At 43.5% G+C, this 17,920-nt stretch overlaps 1 protein-coding gene across 1 annotated transcript in view; it reads right to left on the reverse strand.

Moving 5' to 3' along the window:
* ASTN2 (astrotactin 2) overlaps nucleotides 1-17,920 on the reverse strand; it is a 1,049,203-nt gene that overhangs the window by 694,248 nt on the left and 337,035 nt on the right. The window lies entirely within an intron of this gene.

Consider the following 17,920-nt stretch of genomic DNA (forward strand, 5'->3'; position numbering starts at 1 on the left):
CAGGAGAGAGCAATTCATCCCAACACGGAGGACCTGGGAAGGCTTTATGGGCAGGGCGTAGATTTAGGGCAGGGCTGGAAGGATCCATGGGCTTCAGGAGCAGAAACTGGAGGTGGGGGGAGGGGTGAGAGCTGGAGCATCCTTGGTGGGGGAGGGGAGTGTTGGCGGGAGGAGGCGGCCCCGCAGCAGAGTGCTGACCAGGCAGAATCTACTGGTGCCCCCAAGGGGAAGCCCCCGAGTGCCACACTGAGCACCCCAGAGCTTAATCTGGGATGTCACGGAAGGTTCAAGAGGGAACACAGGCTGTCCTTTAAGCACAAGGTGTCCAGAGCTGTGTGTGAGCTTTGCAGCCATCATCTCACCCCAAAGTCAAAGCCCTCTTGGGAGGGAAGCGTCATGACGTCCACTTGACAGATGAAGGAACCAAGGTCCAGAAAAGGAAAGTGATTTGTGAACCGGGAGTGAGGTCAGACTTAGTACGTGGGTGTGACTGATGGCCAAGCTCAAATTTTTAACCCCTGTCGCATTGCCTGTCAGTGTAATGCTCTGTAAAATGGGAACAAAAAAGAATACGTGTCCTGCTCCTTCCTGGAGGTAGTGTGTTGCAATGGATGGAGGAAAGAAAGGGACAACAACATCTGATCACCGTCCCCACGTGCGTCTTCAGCATGAGTTGCCCCTGACCCTCAGCGCAAATCCCCCCAATTCCCAGCACCTAGGAGCTGGGAAGACAGCAGGGCACTCCGGAGTCGACCAGATGCAATTCCCCCACGTAAGGGCTCTTTTTTGAAATGGAGTTGGCAGACGCCCCACGGAGATTCTGGAAGCAGTGGACGAACAGAGGTCTCAGGGGCCAGTAGGCTTTTAAAACTGCCATTAAAATATTTTACTGTTATAGAAAAGGGAAGAAGGAAGGAAGGAGGAAGGGAGGGAGGGAAGGTCTTTGGGTCACCCACACACAGTGTTTGGCCAAGGGGAAAATGAGGGCACGAGATGAAATAGCTGCCTTATGTACAGGCAGCATCTGTCATCCTTCCTGCTGTGTTCGAGCAGCAAGAAAAAGGGAGGATTCGCCTGTCAGGAGTCTACTCCATGCCCTTTAATGCCACTGTGGTAGTTTAACCATCCCAGCTAAACCCTCTCTCCCTCCCCCTCTCGTCCTCTTTCTCATCCTCCCTCCCTTCCCAAACAAATGGCATGTTATGGTGAATGGGGCAGACGGGCTTCAGACAGGAGTCTTCCGTACGGGGACAGTCTAGCTGTGATGGGGGCAGCGGGCAGCGGAGGCTGTAACAGTCAGCAGGCAACAGGGTGCTATCATAAGGAAAGCTAACCGTTCCATAGCGCTGGCTTGTGGCCAGGCTCAGTTCTAAACCCTTGGCTTGCGTTGCCTTGTTTAATCTTTGCAATAACCCTAGGAAGTAGGTGAATACTTTCCTTCCTATTGTAACGGATGAAGAAATGAAGGCAGGAGGAAATTTAGTAATCTGCCCAGGGTCACACAGCTGGTAAGTTGTAGACCCGCAATTCAAATCCAGCTGGTGGCTGCCATCTCTTCCCCTGGTCCCTAGGCTGATGTACCATAAAATATGAGTAAAGACTTCATTTAATGTCCACAGCCATCCTTGTAAGGACGCCATTATGAACCTTGTTTTGCAGATGAATAAGCCATTCCTCAGAGAGGTGATGAGAGGTGCTGAGTGAGGGAGCTGGAGTGAAATGAGGTCTGCCTGCAAAGCCTGCCTGCCAGCTAACCTAATGTGGGGAAGTATGTGTGCGTGTGTGTGCATGTGAGTGTTTGTGGTCTGTGTGTGTGCGCATGTGTGTGTGTGTCTGTGTGTGTGGTGTGTGCATGAGTGTGTGTTTCGTGTGCGTGCGTGTGTGGTGTGGTATGTGCGTGTGTGTGTGCATGTGTGTGTGGTGTGCATATGTATGTGTGTGTGGTGTGTGCGTGCAAGTGTGTGCATGTGTGTGTGGTGTGTGGCTTGTGTGTGTGTGTGGTGTGTGCATGTGTGAGTGTGCTTGGTATGTGTGTGTGTGTGTGTGCATGGGTGTGTGCATGTGTATGCATATGTGTGTGTGGTGTGTGTGCAAGTGAGTGTGATGTGTGTGTGTGGTGTGTGAGTGTGTGTGGTGTGTGAGTGTGTGGTGTGCGTGCGTGTGTGGTGTGGTGTGTGCGTGTGAGTGTTTGCATGTGTGTGTGCATATGTGTGTGGTGAGTGTGTGCAAGTGAGTGAGTGTGGTGTGTGTGTGTGGTGTGTGTGGTGTGCGTGCGTGTGTGGTGTGGTGTGTGTGCGTGTGTGGGTGTGGCGTGTGCGTGCAAGTGTGTGCATGTGTGTGTCATGTGTGGCTTGTGTGTGTGTGTGTGTGTGGTGTGTGTGTGTGGTGTGGTGTGTGCATGCGTGTGTGGGTGTGGTGTGTGTGTGCAAGTGTGTGCATGTGTGTGTGGTATGCGTGTGTGTGTGGTGTGGTGTGTGCGTGTGAGTGTGTGCATGTGTGTGTGGTGTGCATGTGTGTGGTGTGTGCGGGTGTGTGAATGTGTGTTTGTGTGTGTGGTGTGTGCGTGTGTGTGAGTGTATGCATGTGTGTGTGGTGTGTGTGTGTGTGTGTGGTGTGTGCGTGCGTGTGTGTGCATGTGTGTGTGGTGTGTGCATGTGTGTGAGTGTATGCTGTGTGTGTTTGTGTGTGTGTGGTGTGCACAGAAGAAGCAGAACTTGGTGATCTGACCTCTGAGGATTAGTGGGGCTGTCACTCGCCCCCAGCACCAGGGCACAGTATACACTTTTTACAGCTCCTCCATGGAACCTCAGCATCTGGAGTATCAGCAGGAACTCTGATGAGGCTCATGGATACCCCACATGTCCAGGTACTCTGAGACCATGCTCCTGGCTTCTCGGGGACCCCGCTCCGTTCCCACACCCCTGACCCTCACCTCCTCCTGTAGGCATCAAGGTACCGTGTTCAGAATAGGAACGGACGCTGAGAGAGCCTACATCTCCGTCAACCCCTCCTCCCAAATATAACACAAGACACACACACAACTTTAAATGTTCTATGAGCCACACAAAAAAAGTAAAAAATAAACAGATAAAGTTAATTTTCAGAATATATTTGAGTTGACCAATATATTCAAAATATCATCTTAACTTCTTATTTCCATAAAATTATCACTGGGCTTCCTAGATGGTGCTAATGGTAAAGAATCCCCCTGCCAATGCAGGAGACATAAGAGACACAGGTTCGATCCCTGGGTTGTAAAGATCCCCTGGAGAAGGAAATAGCACCCCACTCCAATACCCTAACCTGGAAAATCCCATGGACAGAGGAACCTGGCAGGCTACAGTCCATGGGGTTGCAAAGAGGTGGACACGACTAAGCATCTGAGCACACACACATGCTTCTCTGTTGCTTCCCTGATGGCTCACACTGGAAAGAATCTGCCTGCAATGTAGGTAGACCAGAGTTCGATGCCTGTGTCAGGAAGATCCCTGGGAGAAGGGAATCGATGCCAACTCTGTTGTTCTTGAAATATTTTATATAACTTTCACAAATGTTCAAAACTCAGTGTATATTTTATGCTCACAGCACATCTCAACCACAGACAAGCCACATTTCAAGCGCCCATCACATCGGACAGCACATCCTGGGGCACTTAGATGACACTTATTCCAGAGCATAATTAAGGGCCCAAATCTGGAGATACGAATGAGCCACGGGCCCCACTGAGGTGCTTCATCATTTTTGCTTTTTTTTTAATGAGACTTGAATGAAAAATGGTGTGGCTCCGATCCCATTAAAAGACAACAGACATTGTCTCTACCCTCGGGCACTGAAAGGCAAGTAGGTTTCTAGATTGGTTTAATCTATGAGTCGTGAGAGGCAAAGCATGTCTGTACAAAGACATTAGCCTACTGGAGTCAGATATGAGTTCTAACTCCACACTCCAGTGATGAGCTGGGAGGGGAGGCTTGGGGAAGCCACCCAACCTCTCTGCATTCTTCTTTCAACAAATGGGATTCAGCTCCCACGGTCATTATGAGGAAAATGTTACGCTGTATGTAAACAGTTAGCACAAAGACCGAAGAAGCGCACATAAGGGCACATTCCTCATTAATTCAACGCTCGCCTGAGCTCAGGAGATGAAGTGGAGATGCCCCTGGGTGGGAGGGGTGACTCCCTGCCTTCTGTGACATTGTAAGAAGGTGGCAGCCACCCAGGCATATAGCCTCTGAGTGTCCACAGAATCTGCAAGGGGCCACAGGTCAATTACAGATTGCCTTGGAGCTGATTCAGACAAATGGAAAAGGGCCCCCTCTGCTAGCATTTTAATATGAAATTGGTGATACAGTGAACTAAAGTGCAGCCATTAATTACACAGGGCTGTGCAAGTATTTCTATTTAGGGGCTGAGAGAAAGTGAGAACAGTCAGAGGCTGGCCAGAGGGAAGGGGAGGAGACAGCAGTTCCTGTGCCCTGGCCCTCAGGTCCCGCTCCTCCCTGTCCTCAGCGGCCTGGGATGAGCATGAAGAAGACCGTCAAAGCACCTACCATGGCGGGATAAGCACTGCCCTGGCACCTTCGGTACAATAACCCATCCACACTTCACACAGTGTCTGAGAGGTAAGAATCCATTTTATCGAGGGGCAAACTCAGACAGTAAAGAATCTGCCTGTGATGAAGACACTGAGGTTCGATTGCTGGATTGGGAAGATCCCCTGGAGGAGGAAATGGCAACCCACTCCAGTATTCTTGCCTGGAGAATCCCATGGACAGAGGAGCCTGGTGAGCTACAGTCCATAGGGTCTCAAAGAGTCAGACAAAACTGAGCAACTAACAAACTGACCTTCAGAACCTCAACACTGCTTATCTGAGATCACGCAAATGACAAGCTCTGAACCTCGTTTCTGTCTGATTCAGCCTCTTTGGTGGTCCAGTGGTTGAGAATCCACCTGCCAATGCAGGGGGCATGAGTTCAGTCCCTGGTCCAAGAAGATTCCACATGCCGCAGGGCAATTAAGCAAGCACGCACAGCTACTAAACCTGAGCACCCAGAGCCCATGCTCGCAGTAAAAGAAGCCAGCACAGTGAGAAGCCCATGCAGCATAACTAGAGGGCAGCCCCTACTCTCTGCGTAGAGAAAGCCCTGGCACAGCAGCCAAGAACCAGCACAGCCAAAACAAGAAAGAAATCCCTGAGTCATCAGGGAAATGCAAACCAAAGGCTCAGTGAGGCAGATACCACTTCACATGTACTAAGATGGCCACAGTCGAATTAATGAGAAAATAACGGGTTCTGGAAAGGGATACAGAGAAATCGGAACCCTTACACATTGCTGGTGGGAATGCATAATGGTGCAAAAACTGTGGGAAACAGTTTATCCGTTAGCTCCTCAAGACGGTAAACATAAAACCAGCACATGACCTAGGAACTCTGCCCCTAGGCATATCTGAAAGAATCAGAGAAGGCATTCAAATAAATACTGGCACATGGATATTCATAGCAACACCACTTACTATAGCCTATAGAGGAAACAACCCAAACGTCCATCAGCTGATGGACAGATAAACAAAATATGGTCTATTCATACAATGGAATATTATCGAGCCATACAAAGGAACGTTGACATGTTACAACATGGGTGGACATTGCATACAACATGGATGGACCTTGAGTGCAACATTTTGTAACTTAGCCAAACATTTTGCCAAGTGAAAGAAACCAGACATAAAAAGGCTTACGTTACATGATTCCAGTTAGAGAAAACATCTGAAATAAGTAAACACACAGAGACAGAAAACAGTGATTGCCAGGGCTGGGCAGAGAGAAGAGATGAACAGGGAGTTATTGCTAATGAGTATGTGGTTTCCTTTTGACATATTGCAAATGTCTCAGAACTAAATAGAGGTGACAACTGCACAACCCTGGGAATGTATTAAATGGCAATGAATTACACACTTTTAAATAGTTAACCGTTAATCTTATGTTACATGAATTTTACCTCAAAAAATAAAATGTTAAAAAAAGATACATCCCCTCTGTTTGCTCTGTAACATCACATGACTCACGATAAAACCACAGGATGGGCAACTGTGAGTGTAGCGTGGAGACATCGCCGTGCTACTGCGAAGTCGCTTCAGTCATGTCCGACTCTCTGTGACCCCGTGGACTGAAGCTCGCCAGGCTCCTCTGTCCATGGGATTCTCCAGGCAAGAATACTGGAGTGGGTTGCCATGCCCGCCTCCAGATCTTCCCAACCCAGGGATCGAACCGTGGTCTCTTATGTCTCCTCCACTGGCAGGTGGGTCCTTCACCACTAGTGCCACCTGGAGACGTCACAGAGCCGCAATAAAACAGCCAGGCTCAGGCATCCTGAGCCCTGACCCACTGTTTAAGGTTACAGGGTGTGATCTGTCAGTCTGTCCTTGACCCAGTGGTCACCTCAAATAATCACAGCCCCCATTTGTGTATTCATTCATTCAACACTTACTAAGTGCCCACTCTGTAGCAAACACTGTTCTGAGCACCGAGGGAGGAAAAGCAATGAATAAAACAAACAAAAATTCCCAATTTCTTAACATTTCCTTTCGGATAAGGAAGCAATTCAAATATTCCAAGCGTGATGCGAAGCCCTCTGCATGGGAATTATCTCAAATTTGCTGACAAATAAACTGAGACATTCAGAAGCTTTTAGAGGCTTCTTTCTAAAATGACATAGATATTTGGTGGCAAAGAGAGATGTAACTCCAGGTTTGCTCTGGAACAAACCAGGGCATCTGAACAACTTGAAAGCCAAATTATGGAAAAGGCTGGAGCAGTTGTTAGCATGAACAGTCTTCCCCAGGCCTGAGAACTAACTCACCGCAAATCTGCTTTCTCACACTGGGCTGCCCTGTCCACAAACCTGCTCTGCCAGCCCCTGGTAGGCCCACCCCTCCACACTCTATCTCCCACACTCTTCGTATCATGATGGATGGTGGTGACATGTTAAATTATTCAGACTCCGTGTCTTCCTCGAGCTGGTGACAGCGATATTGCATTTTTAGATTGCCCAGAACTGTGCTAGATAGAAAAATATGTAGCTTGGAAATGCAAAACCCATCTGACCCCCAACTGTCCAAGGAATACAAATGGTACCAGTCATGGGAAGAGGACAAAGGTAGCTAAACTTCCCGTGCCCCCTAAACCACACAGTTCACAATTGCTCTGAGCTCTAGGGCTAAACCACAGATGTTCGTGGAGATGCTCTGACCACAACTGTTACCTGTCGTCAGGTACCACTAAAGGCCAGGCACTTCACTCAGAGGTGACTACACATTTTCCTAGCCCTCCAAAGTGAAAACAGGGCCTGGGAGAGACGGCACTCCTGTCTGTACTCACACAGCCAGCAAGTGGCAGGACCTGAATTTGACCCCAGGTTTAACTGACCCACAGAGAAGATTCTGTAGCATGATTGGGACTCATGCTGAACCTTTTAAAAATTTTACTTATTTATTTGGCTGTGCTGGGTCTTCATTGCTGTGCAGGCTTTTTCTCTACTTGCGGCTAGTGGGGGCTTCTCTAGTTGCAGTGCATGGGCTTATTGCAGTGTCTTCTCTTGTTGCAGAGCTCCGAGTCTAGAGCACAGGCTCAGGAGTTGTAGTGCATGGGCTGAGTTGTACCACGGTACGTAGGATCTTCTCGGACCAGGGATACAACCCATGGTCCTGCACTGGCAGGTGGATTCTTTACCACTGAGGGGCCAGGGAAGTCCCTCAGGCTGAAATTTTTTAAATTGATATTTATGGCTAAAAATATCTTTATGGTAAAGGAAAATTAAAGATGATTATTTATAATTTCAGAAAAATGTGCTTGCTGTGCTTAGCCACTCAGTCGTGTCTGACTCTTTGCAAACCTATGGACTGTAGCCTAACAGGCTCCTCTGTCCACGGGGATTCTCTAGGCAAGAAGACTGGAGTGGGTTGCCATGCCTTCCTCCAGGAGATCTTCCCAACCCAGGGATTGAACCCAGGTCTCCCGCATTGTAGGCAAATTCTTTTCCAGCTGAGCTACCAGGGAAGCCCCTCAGGGAAAAATAAAAAAATATATATAAATGTGTGTCTGTGTGTGTATATATATATATATAACTTAGAAGCCCATATATAGGGGACTATTTTAAAATGGTGGCATATTTCTAACACAGACTTTCATAAGATCATTACATACAGTGATATAAACCTCTATTTATTGACACGCAAACTTCTTCATGATATTTTGTTGGGTGGAAAAGTATACAGACAATAAATCAAGATTTTAGGGTTAAGTGTTAGTCACTTAAGTCATGTCCGACTCTTTGTGATCCCATGGACTGTAGCCCCCAGCCTCCTCTGTCTATGGCAATCTCCACACAAGAATATTGGAGTGGGTTCCCATTCCCTTCTCCAGGGGATCTTCCTGACCTAGGGATTGAACCTGGGTCTCCTGCATTGCAGGCACGTTCTTTACTGTTTGAGCCATCAGACAGACAATGCAAAGAGGAATTTTACTTGTGTACATTTATACACACTTACTGATTTTTAGTCTGAATTCCACTGAGTGTGTGTAATAAAAAATAAATAGATTTTAATTTAAAAAATAAAAAAGAGGAAAGTAGAAGTCATTCTGAGATGTTCATGATCTAGGGTTACGAACCAAGCTTAAAAAAGCATATGGCAAAACTCTAAGTGCAAAACGATCCTATTCTGTTTTAAAATACACATACACATAAAATATGTAAATATATGCATATATATGTGCATATACACACACATGCATAAAAAGATATTGAAAGAAATATATTAAGGTGCTCTAGTGGATATTCCCTGGGTAGTAAAATTTAGAGTATTTAAAAAAATTTTTTTCTTATTATTGCTTATCTGCATTTTATAATTTCCCTCCAATAAACATCTAATGCTTAGTTAATGTAAAAAAAAAAAAGACACAAAATAAAAGTTATGTTTATTTTAAAAAACAGCAGATTGTCTTTATTGCTTCAGCTGAAGCTATTCCTCATATGAGTTTTAGGGTTATATGACCATATAGACCTAGCAATTATTCCACTATCTAAGAAAGGATAAATCTCAATCTCTTCCCAGATTTTGGCTTAAAGACCTGCCTTTGGAGGAGAAGAGAAGGCAATGGCAACCCACTCCATTACTCTTGCCTGGAAAATCTCATGGACAGAGGAGCCTGGTGGGCTGCAGTCCATGGGGTCTCAAAGAGCTGGACACGAATGAGCGACTTCAATTTCACTTTTCACTTTCATGCATTGGAGATGGAAATTGCAACCCACTCCAGAGTTCTTGTCTGGAGAATCCCACGGATGGGGTCGCACAGAGTCAGACACGGGTGAAGCGACTTAGCAGCAGCAGCAGCTTATCTCATGAAAGTAGAGCTTTGTCTCTGGAATATCCCATTGTTTCCTGGTGGGGGAGGGTGTGGGGAGGGAGGGGCTGGATCTTCCAGAGTTATCCATAACAAAATCTCTATATCCACATTCTCTTTGAAAATGTGACTTCTACCTCTCCCCTATCAAAGGAAGAGTCTAATCTCTCTCTCCTTGAATGTAGGCTGCCATAGTTATGTGTTTTTAATAAAGACACTTGACTCTGCAAAAACTTTTCAGTTCAGTTCAGTTCAGTCGCTCAGTCGTGTCCTACTCTTTACGACCCCATGAATCACAGCATGCCAGGCGTCCCTGTCCATCACCAACTCCCGGAGTTCACTCAAACTCATGTCCATCGAGTTGACGATGCCATCCAGCCATCTCATTCTCTGTCGTCCCCATCTCCTCCTGTCCCCAATCCCTCCCAGCGTCAGAGTCTTTTCCAGTGAGTCAACTCTTCGCATGAGGTGGCCAAAGTATTGGAGTTTCAGCTTCAGCATCAGTCCTTCCAATGAACACCCAGGATTGATCTCCTTTAGAATGGAATGGTTGGATCTCCTTGCAGTCCAAGGGACTCCCAAGAGTCTTCTCCAGCACCACAGTTCAAAAGCATCAATTCTTCAGCGATCAGCCTTCTTCACAGTCCAACTCTCACATCCATACATGACCACGGAAAAAACCATAGCCTTGACTAGGCGGACCTTGGTTTTTAGGACTGGAAAACTATGGATGGAGGTTCGTGACATTGTACAGGAGACAGGGACCAGGACCATCCCCATGGAAAAGAAATGCAAAAAAGCAAAATGGCTGTCTGAAGAGGCCTTACAAATAGCTGTGAAAAGAAGAGAAGTGAAAAGCAAAGGAGAAAAGGAAAGATATAAGCATCTGAATGCAGAGTTCCAAAGAATAGCAAGGAGAGATAAGAAAGCCTTCCTCAGCGATCAATGCAAAGAAATAGAGGAAAACAACAGAATGGGAAAGACAAGAGATCTCTTCAAGAAAATTAGAGATAGCAAGGGAACATTTCATGCAAAGATGGGCTCGATAAAGGACAGAAATGGTATGGACCTAACAGAAGCAGAAGATATTAAGAAGAGGTGGCAGGAATACACAGAAGACCTGTACAAAAAAGATCTTCACGACCAAGATAGTCACGATAACGTGATCAATGACCTAGAGCCAGACATCTTGGAATGTGAAGTCAAGTGGGCCTTAGAAAGCATCACGACGAACAAAGCTCGTGGAGGTGATGGAATTCCAGTTGAGCTATTTCAAATCTTAAAAGATGATGCTGTGAAAGTGCTGCACTCAATATGCCAGCAACTTTGGAAAACTCAGCAGTGGCCACAGGACTGGAAGAGGTCAGTCTTCATTCCAATCCCAAAGAAAGGCAATGCCAAAGAATGCTCAAACTACTGCACACCTGCTACTCATCTCACACGCTAGTAAAGTCATGCTCAAAATTCTCCAAGCCAGGCTTCAGCAATATGTGAACCGTGAACTCCCAGATGTTCAAGCAGGTTTTAGAAAAGGCAGAGGCACCAGAGATCAAACTGCTAACATCCGCTGGATCATGGAGAAAGCAAGAGAGTTCCAGAAAAACATCTATTTCTGCTTCACTGACTATGCCAAAGCCTTTGACTGTGTGGATCACAATAAACTGTGGAACATTCTGAAAGAGATGGGAATACCAGACCACCTGACCTGCCTCTTGAGAAACCTGTATGCAGGTCAGGAAGCAACAGTCAGAACTGTACATGGAACAACAGACTGGTTCCAAATAGGAAAAGGAGTACATCAAGGCTGTATATTGTCACCTTGCTTATTTAACTTCTATGCAGAGTACATCATGAGGAACGCTGGGCTGGAAGAAGCACAAGCTGGAATCAAGACTGCTGGGAGAAATATCAATAACCTCAGATATGCAGAGGCCACCACCCTTATGGCAGAAAGTGAAGAGGAACTCAAAAGCCTCTTGATGAAAGTGAAAGAGGAGAGTGAAAAGGTTGGCTCGAAGCTCAACATTCAGAAAACAAAGATCATGGCATCTGGTCCCATCACTTCATGGGAAATAGATGGGAAACACTGGCAACAGTGTCAGACTTTATTTTTGGGGGGCTCCAAAATCACTGGAGATGCTGATTGCAGCCATGAAATTAAAAGACGATTACTCATTGGAAGGAAAGTTATGACCAACCTTGACAGTATATTAAAAAGCAGAGACATTACTTTGCCAACAAAGGTCCGTCTAGTCAAGGCTATGGTTTTTCCCGTGGTCATGTATGGATGTGAGAGTTGGACTGTGAAGAAAGCTGATCGCCGAAGAATTGATGCTTTTGAACTGTGGTGTTGGAGAAGACTCTTGAGAGTCCCTTGTACTGCAAGGAGATCCAACCGGTCCATTCTAAAGGAGATCAATCCTGGGTGTTCATTGGAAGGACTGATGCTAAAGCTGAAACTGCAATACTTTGGCCACCGCATGCGACGAGTTGACTCACTGGAAAAGACTCTGATGCTGGGAGGGATTGGGGGCGGGAGGAGAAGGGGACGACAGAGATTGAGATGGCTGGATGGCATCACCGACTCTGTGGACATGAGTTTGAGTGAACTCCGGGAGTTGGTGATGGACAGGGAGGCCTGGCGTGCTGTGATTCATGGGGTCGCGGAGAGTCGGACACGACTGAGCGACTGAACTGAACTGAATTGAACTGAATAAAAGGCGAGACAGCTTCTGCCTGGCTCTCCTGATACACTGATTCTCTAGATACCTACTCCCTCTTTGGAAACCTGCCCATGCACTGTGATACGTCTTAGCCACAAGGAGAGGCTTGTGTGCTTCAATCAATGGTCACAGCTGAGTCCAGCTTGAAGTGTCTTAGTCCAGGTGGCAAAAATGTGAGAGAGGCTTCTAGTTGATTCTAGCCTCCAGCCATCTTAGTCACCCACAGGTGTCTGATTTGTTTTAGCTTGATCATTGTGAAGCTGAGACTATCTTCTCTTTGTTTATAAATTTTTGATTCTAGAACCCATGAGCATAATAAGATTGTTGTTGTCTTAAGGAACCGAATTTGGGTATATTATGCAGCAGTAGGTAACCAGAACACTCCCCTTGTGTAGTCCTAGAAAAATATCCATACTCCTCTCAATCTGTCCCCATATGGCAACCCCTGGGCAATGGAAAGAGGAACTGGGTGTCCCAGAGACCCAAGTTCTAAAGCTGTCCTGTTACTAACATACTGTAAGATTTTTAAAAAGCATTACCGTCTAGTGAATACTACATGCAACCCTTTGCTTTCTTCCCACAGACAGTAATCCATTTGACTCTCAATAACTGGATGGGGTGCTGTTGTCCCCACTTGAAAGGTGAAGAGACTGAGTCAAAGACGCTGCAGGTGATTTTCTCAAGGTCAAACAGCTCATAACCGGCAAAGACTAAACACAGCGGCAGGCCCAAAAGGTACAATAGGATAAAAGAGCAGATTCGGGTTTGTAAGGCTGGCTGAGAATGAAATTCCCCATAATTCGCCCTCTAGATTCTGTCCAGTGCTTTGCAATCACAGGCTCAGGCTGTTCCATGACCCCATATGATGGCTTTTCAGCTGCTGGATGATTGCTCATGTGCCCATTTATAACCTTTCCACCCAAGCAAAATATTCTTACTAACACCTTCATTCTTTATATGATACATTTTACAAAAATTATGATTTTTCAGATTACAGATTCAATGCACACTTATTGTAGAAAATTAGAAATAAAAAGTAAAAAATCACAAAGAAGAAAATAATAACCAAGTCAAATATTATCACTACCAGTTGATCTTTCCTACTTCTACTTTCTTTACCTTTCTTATGCATGTTTTTACAACTGGATTTTATTGTCTTGTTATGTGAATACATCTTGTGAGTTTTGTTAAAAATATCTAAGCATATATTGATTTATTCGCTGACGTCAGAAATATATATTGGGATCCAATTATACGCTTGGCATTTTTGCGATTACATAAATTACATAAATCAAACGTGTGCACATGTGCACTCATCTATATCTGTGTGTGCGTGTGTGTGCGTGTGTACGCTCAGTTGCTTCAGTCGTGTCCGACTCTTTGAGACTCTATGGACTGTAGCCTGCCAGGCTCCTCTGTTCATGGGATTTTCCAGGCAAGGATATGGGAGTGGGTTGCTATGCCCTCCTTCAGGCAATCTTCCAGACCCAGGGATCGAATCTGCGTCTACCGCAGCTCCTGCGTTGCAGGCAGATTCTTTACCACTGAGCTACCAGGGAAGTCCCATTACCTATATCTGCACCTAGATTTATATGTATTCAATATAATCATCTATACATATACAGATGCCTATAATGACCAAAGTGTTAATAATGATTTTTCTCTGAATACTGAGATTTTCTTTTTGTTTACCTGTTTTTTCTTAATGAATTGAGATTGCTTGTGGAATTAAAATAAAACTAAATAAAATACATCACATTATCCCATGTCTTTAAACATTGACCCCAATATCATTTAATGCCTGAAATATATTCTACCCTATCAATGTATTATATTTTAATCAATTCTCTGTTGTTTAAATTTTATATTGTTTCCAGTTTTTCACTATAATATTGCATCATGTACTCCTAAAGATAAACCCTTCTACACATCCCTAAGCAACCATGTGTAGAATTTTCTTGAGATTAAAGAGATGAATTGGTGGGTCAAAGGGCATTGACTTAGCTAAAGGTTTTTTGATCCATATTGTCAAGATGTTCTCCAGAAAGGTTATAGCAACTTCACCCTGGTCAGCTGTATATAGGAGCAATTATTTCACTACTTTTATAACACTGAGTATTGCATCATTGTTTTCCAATCTTATTGATTTTAATGTGCACCCCAATTTTCAAATTCATTTTGTCAGATTCTTTTCAACATAGTCCAGTGCACTTAACTCCTTTTTGAGCTTCTGTGTCCAGAACTAGGCATGATAATCCAGATGTGTTCTGACCTACACCAAGCAGAAATGGACTATTACCTCCCTTTCTCTGAACAGGAGACTTCTAATAATGCAGCCCAGGGCTGCTTCCACTTTATTGGCAGCTGACTTGTATTCAATATGCCCTTGCTTCTTTGTTCATATGGACTGCAAATAAATCTGGTATTTCCCATCATGTATTTGCAAATTTTATTTTTCTAAAACCAAAGTAAAGAACATTCCATATGATTGAATTGTATCTGTATATTTTGGCCTTTTTTTCCTAGTGTCTGAGATATTTTTGGTCCTATATCTGTGACCTCATGTTCTCACCATTCCATAACTACGAAAAGGATCAGGAGGTAAGGAGAGGAATGAAGAGTTACTGAGTGTCCGTCAAGTTACAGCCTAGACGTTCGTGTAAGCTACAATCATACAGTACATTTAAGAGTATAATCAAGTTGATGTCGATATCTTCATTTCAAATATTAGGAACCTGAGGTGTACAGGGATTATTTGTCTTTGGCAAGTCCATACAGCCAAAACAGACAGACGGATTGGCAAGTCTAACAGTGGTCCTTGCTATTCCCTGGGTTCCAAGCCAGGCTTTTGCTTATTTAAGACAAGGACATCAATGTCCATGAGAACTAGATAGAAAATAGAACTTGAGAGCTCATGGTTACAGAACTCTCTACAAATTGACATTCATCCTTTAATGAAAATTTTTTGTAAACATATAATTGAGTAAACTGACTATATTATTGAACACTCTACAATTTCCTCATTTATAAACCAACACAGAAATATTGCTCATTCAGTAAATATCTATTGAGAGCTTATAATATACCAGGAATCGGGCATGCAGAGAGGGTGAAACAAAAATAGTCCCTGTCGTCACAGAACCTGCATTTAAGATGGAATATCCAGATAAACATGTAAAATGTAATACACCTATGAGAGGCTTCGTCAAACACCTTGCTGACATTTAGATATCTATGTAATGTATCTCCTTGATCTGTTTGTGCAACAAATCTATCCAAAGTAGAACTGCAATTCACCTGGAATGATTTATTCTCAGTGAACCCAAGATGACTCCTAGCACTCCCAACTTCTGACCCCACAACTCATTATATAAATCTGACCAACTGATCTTACTGCCCTTGAGAATCAAAGTCAAGTTTCAAAAATGCTTCGCCACCTATCTGAAATCAGAATATGTCCTTCCAGAATTCTGAAAGTTTCTCTGACTACCTTGATTCCTTGAAGAGAATAAGTAACTATTATTCTGAAAATATATCTTCATACTATTTTAGCTCTGGAAAAGTAATTTCCTTGGATTTGGAGATTGAACTTGAGGAATGCACTCCGAAATAAATACCTAGTACCTCCTCTTGTGGTAGAACCTCACTCCTTTTGAAATATCTTTATTCTCCCTTTACAGCTTTCAGATTTTTTTTCTTAATATAAGTGACATGTCTGACAGATTCAGAATGAATTTAGTTTTCCACCTTCATCTGGTAATAAGGTTTCAGTTGTTTCATCCAACGAGACAATCATTTTCTTGTCCTTATTGTTCCAAAAGCAATTTTAAAAGCTTGTTTTATTTCTGCTTGTTTTCTTTCAAATTTGCCCACCATGCACTGACAAATTTGAAGTCTCATCCTTTCTGGGAGTATAAGTTTGGGCTAAACTGTTAAACATTCTTGGACATTTTTCCATCTGTTAGTTTCCTGCACATACAGTTTCCTCCTCTATGTTTCCCAGATTCTTCCTTCATTGCAATTCTCTGTGATTATTTGCTCAGAATTTCATTTTTCAGTCTTCCTCTCTGTAATACATCTATTTTATTTTAGAGTCTCCGTCACAGAACCAGAAAAATCTATCCTCTGACATTAAAATATTATGTGTATATGTGTTCATAAATTCTTGGTTATAATTTTTCATCTCTTGAAATAGAAATGTTATTTCTTGGTTTAATAATATCCAGTGCTGGCATGGGTTTTATGAAATGAACATTTTCTTAAATTGCTGCAAGCAGTGCAAATTTGTACAACCCTTTTGGGAAGCAATTTGGCAATATAAAAGGAGCCTTAAAAAACGTCCAACCCTTTTGACCCACTTCTGGGAATTCACCCTAAGGAAATCACCCTAAATATAGGAAAGGCTTTATACAGCATTATGCTCATTGAAATGCTATTTATAAATATAGAAAAATGAAAAATCATTTTATTACATGTCCAGCTTGAGGGGGAGTAATTAATTATTCTGGAATATTAAAAGGGTGTTGATGATGATAAGATGTCGTATAAAATATTTGTGTCCAATATTCATTTTGAGAAAGGGGGGTAAAGAAACATAAATTCTATATCATAAAATGATAATCACTGAATATAGTAGAGATTCTCCTGATGGCATAAGAGAATAAGGTATTATCAAATAGCATATAAAATAGCAGGCCAACCCTCTTGCAGACAACAACAATAAATTTTGGACCAAAAAAAAACCAAAAAGAATGCCAACAAAACAAAACCACTAGCAGAGGGTTCTGGAAAATAAATAAGGTGGGTCTGCTTTAGGAAGGAGTTGACGCTGAGAGACAGCAGGCCGCACTGGGCAGCCTTCCTATGTTTCAGACTCGGTGCTGAGGGTGGGTCACAGTTTCAGCGCAGCTCAGGCCAATAGAGACACCAGGACAAAGACGGCTGTGTTACTGGACTGAGGACTCAGCGAATCGGTCAGTGCCACCAAGGAGTAAGCGCGAGCTCCAAGGAAAAGGAGAGACCGAGGGAAGGGTCTAGTAATCTGCGTGCTCTGTCTGCCCACATTCCTCGCTGCCGCTGAACCACGGTGTGGATAAGGCAGACTCCAGTCAGCTCAGCTGGAGAGAGAAATAATAGTAATGACTGAGATTTAAGCTGTTCTCACCACGGGCAAAACAGTTGGAGTCTGATCAAGTTTACTGCCAGCAAAACAACATTCAAATTTTTTGGAGAAACAGAATCCAGGAATTTTCATACAATAAATTCACAATTTATAGAATTCAATCCAAAATTATTTAACATATGGTGACCCAGGAAAATTTCATCCATTCCCAAGGGAAAAGACAATCGGTGAAGGCCAACCTAAGGTGATCCAGATGAACAAGAACCTTAAGGTAACTACTATAATTGTGCTCAATGGGATAAAAAAGAAGATAATTATAGTGAATAGAAAATATAAACGTTATGAGCAGGAAAATTATACATACGGCAAATGAAGGTTTGTAGAAGCAAAAAACTAAACGTGTAATTAAAAAAAAAAACCACTGGATGGGCTAAACAGAATGGAAATAACAGAGGAAAGAATCATTGATCTTAAAAACAGATTAATATAAATTCTCTAACTGAAGAAGAGAGACACGAAAAATTGAAAAAAAAAAAAGCAAAAGTGTTTAAGGGATCCAAGGCACAATGTCAAAATTTCTAAATATAGAGTCACAGAAGGCAGAGAGAGAACATAATAATAACTTTAGAAAATGAAAGTAATAATGGTTGAAATGTACCAAATTTAGTATAAGATAT

This window comes from Moschus berezovskii, chromosome 7 (genome assembly GCF_049115385.1).
Source record: "Moschus berezovskii isolate FMDL1 chromosome 7, NW_MosBer_1.0, whole genome shotgun sequence".
NCBI classification, from domain to species: domain Eukaryota; kingdom Metazoa; phylum Chordata; class Mammalia; order Artiodactyla; family Moschidae; genus Moschus; species Moschus berezovskii.